This window comes from Rosa rugosa, chromosome 4 (assembly GCF_958449725.1).
Source record: "Rosa rugosa chromosome 4, drRosRugo1.1, whole genome shotgun sequence".
NCBI classification, from domain to species: Eukaryota; Viridiplantae; Streptophyta; class Magnoliopsida; order Rosales; family Rosaceae; genus Rosa; species Rosa rugosa.
The window spans coordinates 5,230,097-5,238,661 of NC_084823.1; the positions used below are offsets into that span (position 1 = coordinate 5,230,097).

The window sequence follows — 8,565 nt, forward strand, 5'->3', positions numbered from 1 at the left end:
CTCTGGTGAGATTTCCGGTAACCTCCGACGAGGTAACAAAAGTACTGTCACCACTCACCAGCAACAAAATCTACTGTCACCAACAAAAGCTACGCTCTCAAAAACCAAGAGCTACTATCCCCACCAATAAAAGCTACTATCACCAATACCAAAAGCTATTATCACAAGCAACAAACGCTACTGTCACCCACATCAAAAAATTACTCTCACCAGTAACAATAACACTCTCACTATCACTAAAGGTTACTCTCATCAACGCCAAAAGAAATAACCAAGAAGAACAAAAATTGCTACTAAGTAGAACAAAAGCTACTCCAAGAGACTGAGAAAACTATTCTCAGAGACTAACAAAGCTATGGAAATGTAAATCATCTAGCTAAGTTAAAAATGCTACTGCAATTGAGAAATAAAAACACATTCAATAATACGAAAAGTATGCAGGGTTCAAACAATGATATAACTATGTAAAAAACTACTTCCATAGTTGTAAAAAGCAACTACTATAGTTGTGAAAATCTATTACAATAGTTGTACAAAGCTACTGTCAATGTTGTAATGCTACTGTCATTTTTTCAATGGTGATGCTCTAAACCCATATGCATAATTTTGCCACCTTTAACACGAGACTCATTTCTACATTTATTGGTTGGCCGAATGATCTCTTGGTCAATGGAGGCTTCAATATCCAAATTCATATGTTTTTCGAAATCTACTTCTACAAATGCAAAGGGGACGAATTCTGCAAGAACAACGATACAACAAAATATTAGTATTTAAAATGAAAATTAAAAACAACAATGTACTGCTGCGCCCCAAACGTGGCACTCTTTATCAACTAGATAATAAAAAAATAAGCAATCTAAAAAGCTACTGACATGGGTATAAAAAGATACTATAGCACACGTACAAAGCTACTAGACCAGTAATAAAAAGCTACTAACCTAGCTACAGAAAGCTACTATAAAACATGTACAGAGTTATTGGAGTAATAATAAAAAGCTACTGACATAGGTACAAAAAACTACTATCACACGTGTACAAAGCTACTGGACTAGTAATGAAAAGCTACTGACATAGAAACTGATTGCATAAAACCAGCTGATTATACATGCTTGATATTTCAAAACACAAATGCTTCTACGGATTCTAATAACCATTGACATCTCAACATGCCTAATCTCAAGGTTATTATCTACATAATGCATAAAGTAAACTTAAATAAATTAGAAAATTACACACTGCATTCAAACTTTTGAGGGAGGTCTAATAATAAAGCTCAACTGCAACTAGCTAGCAGGCACTACTCAATTGCTATGTGCTTATGAGGTCCAATAGATTTATTAATATGTTCCTTGATTAATGGCATCACCATCTCTCACTTAATGCTTTGCCTTTGTTATAGGTAGATGATATGATAACCAACTCAGCTTTAGCATCATTCATCAAACTCAGCAAACTAACTAGTACTCTTGGCATGGAGATAAAGCCATTGTTAATGCTGATGCTACTGATTGATCATGTATTTCGAGCAAAACAACCAAGTTTCATCACATAAAGAATAATCAAAACAATGATTAACAAGTCCCAGATTGGCATTAAAATAAAAAAAAGTCTCAGATTCTGCAAATTTTGAGCAAAACAATCATACAATTATAGTAATTTCTTAGATTAAATCACAAGCCATATATACAAAGCCTGTTCACACTTCACACTTTGTAAAACTGAACCAACTCAATTAACAACCAACTAACACTTCAAACCTCACAGGGCGAGCTGAAATCAAAACCTCATCACCGTTCCACACATTGTAAACACATCAAAAATTCGCAATTAACAAGTATAGATATACAACATAATCTTACCGGATTTGACGACATGTTATAATCAGGTTCAGAGCCTTCATCGGAGATCCCGCCGCCGTCGTCGTAAGAAGAAATCGGTATCGGACCAACGCTTCGATCTTGCCGGAACAAATGGCCTCTGAACCCGCTCATCCACCTCCTTCTCCACATCTCGGAAAACGTTGTCTTCACAGGAGAACAAATTGTCGGATAATCAGTCGCTTCGATCTCACCAGAAATCGTCATCGGACCAACGTTTCGATCTCGCCTGAACCATTAGCCGCCAGTGCGAATCGCTGGTGATCGTGCGCTGGCAGATTCGGTCGTGGAGTTCAATTGGCCTCAACGAGTACATCGGCAAGGGATGAGTCTACGCATATATGAGAGAGAGAGAGAGAGAGCAACGAGATTTGGTTTCAAATTTGAACCAGATCAGAATTTTCTTTGAGATATATCTGGAAGGCATAATAGTCCTAGCACAAAAAAGTCATCATGTGTTTTGGTCATGAAATGGCCTTACGAAGACAAAAAAAATTAGGTGGCCTGATGGCTAAATAAAGTCTCAAAATGACACTTATGAATAATTTTCTATTATTTCTTTTGAAAGAGAAACGATAACTTTATTATCAAGCTAACAATATTACAAACATATCTAATATATAGAATGACTCGACTCCCTCTACATGCGTCTTACTACCAAAATACTTTAAAAAATTAGAAATAGTACAATGCAAATAAAATTAATCAAATACTTGAATTTGACTATATTATTATCATAACTAAACAATAATATTTTGATTAAAAAAAAAAACAGTAATATATGGTCCAAGACCAATCGTTTCGGATCATGACTACTACAGGAGTTGGTACGTAGTTATCTTGAATAAGGTTGGTTGTTAAGGGGCTTATGGATAAGGAGTCACTCCTATTTGTTTGCTAGAAAGTGGCCTTCCGTTGGTACTGTTAGCCAAATAGTCATCCTCAAGTATAAGGGGAACAAGTAATAGTATAAGGATTTAAGAAAGGTTGTCGAACCCACGATGATTGAATTCCTTTCACTAGCTAGGGTGTTAACCTAGGGAGAGCTAAAATATGCAAATGTACAATCACAAACCTAAATTCACAAGAAAATCTAGAGTCATGATGAGTATGTGCATTGTGGTGGTAGTGAGATTGTGTGTTGGATAGAGTGGCGAACCAATTGAAAATAAGTGTCCAAATGTAAACTAAACTACTCTAAGCTAAACTAGAAATATAATGGATGAAGTTAGGGGTTGAATTGTCTACCACTAACCTCCGTTGTAAGTATTGAAGTTCAAATAGAAGTGATGATATTCTAATTTCTTAATTACCCTCTTTGCATCCGGATAAGACTAAAAAGGCTTAAACTCCTTTAATGTTATCAATTCCAACCGGATAAGTCTAGAATTAACTACCTAAGAACAAATCCTATTACTGGTTAAGTCTCAATTCATTGTTCCTAGATGCATAAAGCTTTGAGTTTGGATAATCATGCAAGCAAACCAATCCTAGATCTAGGTGATTTTAACTCACAACCTTCACATGCACATAGAAGATGCTATCATGCTATCAATGCTCAAGGTTAACTACTCCCTAAACATTTTTTCATGAGATGACAAACACAACACATTCAAAGTAGTTAAGTTTGAATGAATGCATTCACTTTTTGAATTAACATATGAAGATGAAAATCACAAATAACATCAAATGTCAATTAAAACATCAATTCATACAAGTTTGGCTAGAGCTTTCAACCCTAGCCCCAGCAAAGTAACTACTCACTCATAATCATACAAATTAGCATCACATCTATAAAGTACATCAAGGTAAATTAAAGAATTGAGGAAAGAATGAACTAGTTGAAGCTTGACAAATCAATGGGTAACTTCTCCTTCGTTTTCCTCCTTCAATGCTCCTTGAATCCTCCTTGATGATGGAATGGATGGATAATAAACTTCTTGATGGTGATGATGAATGGAATAGTGATGAAAATATGATGCTCCTTTGGCTAACTTTGAGTGGTAGTGATGGAATAGTAGTGGTGGTGATGGAGTTTATGGTGGTGAACGATAGTAGTTGTGGTGGTAATGATGGAGGAGATGGAGTAGATTGAGTATTGTAGGTTTGGATTTTGGGAGGTGAATATGGAGGTTTTGTACGTGGAGGAGATGAAGAGAGAAAGAAGATGTAATGGAGTGGTATATGGGTGATGCCTCTTCCTTGTGAGAAGAGATGCTTATATAGAGAAGAGAGAGGGGAGAAAAATGATGAATGGAAGCAAAAGGGAGCAGCTCAAACATTGTAAGAAGCATGTAGGTGGAGTATGAGAGTGGTAATAGATCCTAAAAATAAGGGAAAGGGGTATGAAAGAGATAGAGAAAAAGGAGGGAAGTAATGATGAGCTATGAGAGTGTAGGGTAGAAAAGATGACTTAGGAGAAGGGAGGAGCAGCTGCTCTCATTATTGTGTATGGGAAACATGAAAATGAAGAGTGTTGGGGTGGTTTTGGGTCACCAAAGTCAATGTGACAACCAAATGAGAGAAGGTGCATAGGAATGCCTATTATCCAAAGGATAATATGATGGACTAATCTTGTCATAATCTTTTAGGATTCTTCTAGGGCTCTCCTTGATAATTTCAGCATTATAGACCTTCTAAAAATGCACAAGAAATCCGCCCAAAGAAGGTTCTAGGCCAAACTGTCATGTTTTGACTAGGATACGTCTCTGAAGCTTCCTTCATTTCAATCTCCTCCGAGACTTTATAATTAGCCTTCGACTTCTTCATACCAAATGTTTCTCGATAAGTGTAAATAATTCTGGTAAAATTTTAGAGCTTCGTTCACCGTGATGAATCCGTACAGGTCCGGTTTTGCCGTTTTCATCTTTTAGTTAGAAATTTGGACCGATCTTTTGAAGGTCTTCCACTCCGAACTAGCTCTTGAAATCTCAGTAAGAAATGATCCTTAGGATGTCTAGAATGGATCTGGAAAGTTTCAACTCATTTGGAGTTCGTTTGGTCAGGTTGCCACTCCTTCTTTCTTGTCTAGCTCTCTTTCTCCTAACTGGAGTAGGAAAATGTGCTAAGGTTGACTTTTTAGTGCATTTCCATGCTTCTCCATCATTTCCTAGCATGATAAGGAATGCATAATAAATATATATAAATAAACACAAAGGTTAAGCAAATAATTGGACTTTAATGGAATTAGGGGAATAATGGAATTGAATTAGTCAACATTAAATTGGACTTTAGAACAAATAATTTCCATATTTTAGGGAACAAATATGTGTATGAATTTTGATCCAACATGTACCACAATTGCATGCTTAGCTAATGGGAGGCTAGCTTATGATTTTGCCCTAGGACTAGGAGACACGGAGTTCTTCTTTCTACTATAAGTTCGCTGCTATAGCTAGCTCAAATTAAATAGACTTGTAATGAGTTTACATTTACTTTATATATCGAGTTCGGAATTTGTCTGTTTCCTATTTAAGTACATGGAGTGTGTGTGTGTATCTTTCTCAGAGGCACCTCCCTCGGACTACAAACTAAGCTTTGGCTTGTTCCAACTACCTGCTAGACGACCGTACCCTAGGCTTAATGTTTAGTAAGGCTTAAAGGATTTTGTCTTTTTTTCTTTTTAATGGTTAGAATAAAGGGAATTAAGCAAGGTACGTTAGATTACAGGTAAAGTACGTATGTTGTATTCAAGGCCAAAAACATGAGTAGTGGCGATTATTGAAACGAGATTGCATGTCAGCTCTCAACCTGAGCAATATATATAGGCTGATCCTAAGATTCGTGAGGCAAAAGCAATAAATGTGGCCTCACCTGAATCTCACATTTTCGCAATCAAGCAGTGTTTTTTTGAGGTCTCAGTTTGAGTTTATAGTGCTTTGGGGCAAAAAAAAAAAAAAATTTTTTTTTACTTTATTATATATATATATATTTCTGAGAATGAAATATATGTTTAAATTCAAAACCTGGTATCTAGAAGTAGAAGAGAGGAGGGGGAAAAATAAGAAAGAAAGGCAAGAATTAAAGAAAATAGAAGGAGGAGAAAAAAAGAAAGAAAAATAAACAGATCAACAAGTGCGCTAAAGGAGATTTAAACTAAGAAAAGCTCAGTGCATTTTTGTAAGGGCCGCTTATCCGCTAAGCCGCTTGCTTCCACAGTTAAAATTTTGCAAATAGAGAAAATAGAAGGAAGAGGAAAAAAAGAAAAAAAATAAACGGATCAACAAGTGCGCTAAAGGGAGATTCTAACTAAGAAAAGCTCAGTGCATTATTGTAAGGGCCGCTTATCTGCTAAGCCATTTGCTTCCACAGTTTAAAATTTTGCAAATAACACACATGCACACAATACTAATGCAATTATATAAAGTTGCACTACACCAAAAACCTTATCAGATGACGGGAGAAAACTGTTGTGTGATTCGGAGTGCCACTGTTGTAGACCGAGCCGTTGTCTGTTGAAAATTCAGACAACGGTGGAACACAGTTGTCTGAGAAACACACAGGCAACGGGTATGTGTTATAAGTGTTGTGTGATAGCTCTGTAGATGCCAGGCGCAGCTGTGCAGCAATTGAGGCGCTGCCTTCAGACAACACTGCTTGTTTTCAAGCTGTTGTATGTTAAGCTTGTCAGACAACATACTTTTATTTTGTGTGTTGTCTGATTGATCTTCAAACTTCATTTCTTGGACTATATTTGTTGTATGATTTACTTTTGGGACAACAGAGTTCAATTGCTTCTGTTGTATGATTAGCTTTTAGGACAACTGAGTTCAATTGCTTATGTTGTGTGAGTATTAATCAGAAGACACTAATTTGTTAAAATCCGATGTGTGATATGAATGATTGCAATATGTTTCTGTCCCATTTTTGGCCATTCATACAACAAGCAATCATCATTATATCTATTCTGTTGTGTGATCATTTGAACATCCCCTTCCTGAATTAGATTGTGCATTCATCAAAAAAGATGCTTTTATCAAAAATGTACCAGCAACAAGCGCGCTACTTCATGGCTCATGCACATCTGTGTTGACAACAAACTTCCCCCATACAAGCCTATCTTTCATGTGTTGGGCCTTGACAGTTCCATTCCCACACCCCACAGCACCAATAAGTGAAGGGTCAACAAATGCAACCATGTCCAGCATTTTATAAGCCTTCAACTGATCATAGAGGTACCTAATAACAAACATTTCAAGTCGCCGAGCAGCTTTGCCCAATATAAAGGTCTTGCGAGAATATCCAAACACTTCAGGCTTCATGTAGAAGCTGATTGTATGCCCATCTTTGAATGCATCCTACTATACTTCTTATCAAAGTATTGGGGAGAAAGCATATATATATATATATATATATATATATATATATATATATATATATATATACAGTCTGTCTCAGGTGCGGACGTTCGTACCGAGCGAACGGTACGGATTTCCTGTTTTCGACCACTTTCCGGCTACATTTTTACATCTTAACCGTTCAGTTTTTAGGTCCTAGTGTATAGATCACCTCTGCAAAATTTCAGCCAATTTGGCGATCGTTAAGGTATCCAAAACTGCAATTTACCATTATAAATACAAACGGTTCCTGTTTGACTGATTCGGTCCGTTGCTGTAAAATGCAGTTTTGGATGCCTTAACGATCACCAAATTGGCTGAAATTTTGTAAAGGTGATCTATACACTAGGGCCTAAAAACTGAACGATTAAGATATAAAAATGTAGCCGGAAAGTGGTCGAAAACAGGAAATCCGTACCGAAAATTCAGTACGGACGTCCGCACCTGAGAATAATTCTATATATATAATAAAAGTACCGAATATTTTCTACCTCTAGTGCACTGTAATGCAAGTTCCAGTTACTTCCCTCATGCTTGCAAGTCGCCGAGCAGCTTTTCCCAATATAAAGGTCTTGCGAGAATATCCAAACACTTCAGGCTTCATGTAGAAGCTGATTGTATGCCCATCTTTGAATGCATCCTCACCCCACAAGATTTATAGCTATTGCCTAATATGTTCGAAATAGTAATAGATTTAAATCTATTTCACAAACATACTCATAAGCATTCTAAGAGTAACAATAAGCTGCAAGCTTGAGACAGTTGCAGAAAACTGGTAACAAGATAGAAAAATTCACCAACAACTATTCTTTCAATGATTTCAAGCACAACTTTCCAGATTTCAAGTAGACATGCAAAGCTACTATTTCGCAGAGTTTCATGCTATTCGCAGTTCAAATGGATGGTAAAACAAGAATCTATATTGACAGAAACGTTGAATTCTACAGAAATCCTAAAACAGTGCAGTAACTTCAAAATAGAATAAGTATCTCATTTTAACTCCGTTTTTCACGAAACCAAGTTTAAAATGATCATTGAAGAGTCTCCTTTAAGATATCAAAAACTGAGTAAAACAAGAAGTATAGGTTTTTCAAAAATCATGAAATGCCCCACTGGTTTAGCTTGGGTGTCAAACACATGGTGTGCAATAATCGAACTTTGATCGCTGAGCATCTGTTATACCCCTTTAAGTGTTGAGAAATTCATTTATTTTTCGCTACATTCTCAATCAAACATGATATGCTATGAGAACTTCAACAACAATTGAAATATAAAAAGAGAAGAACCTGTGGCCAACAAGCACAATTACAGGAGGGGAAATATAGTTCAGAGTACGTACATATATTTGT

At 36.4% G+C, this 8,565-nt stretch overlaps 1 long non-coding RNA gene across 1 annotated transcript; it reads right to left on the reverse strand.

Moving 5' to 3' along the window:
* Positions 1 to 399: 399 nt before the first annotated feature.
* On the reverse strand, positions 400 to 2,371 carry LOC133745448 (uncharacterized). The gene is made up of 2 exons (XR_009863625.1): positions 1,863 to 2,371; positions 400 to 739 (listed from the first exon to the last, which is right to left on the reverse strand). It is a non-coding gene; the product is annotated as an uncharacterized LOC133745448 (long non-coding RNA).
* Positions 2,372 to 8,565: the final 6,194 nt, after the last annotated feature.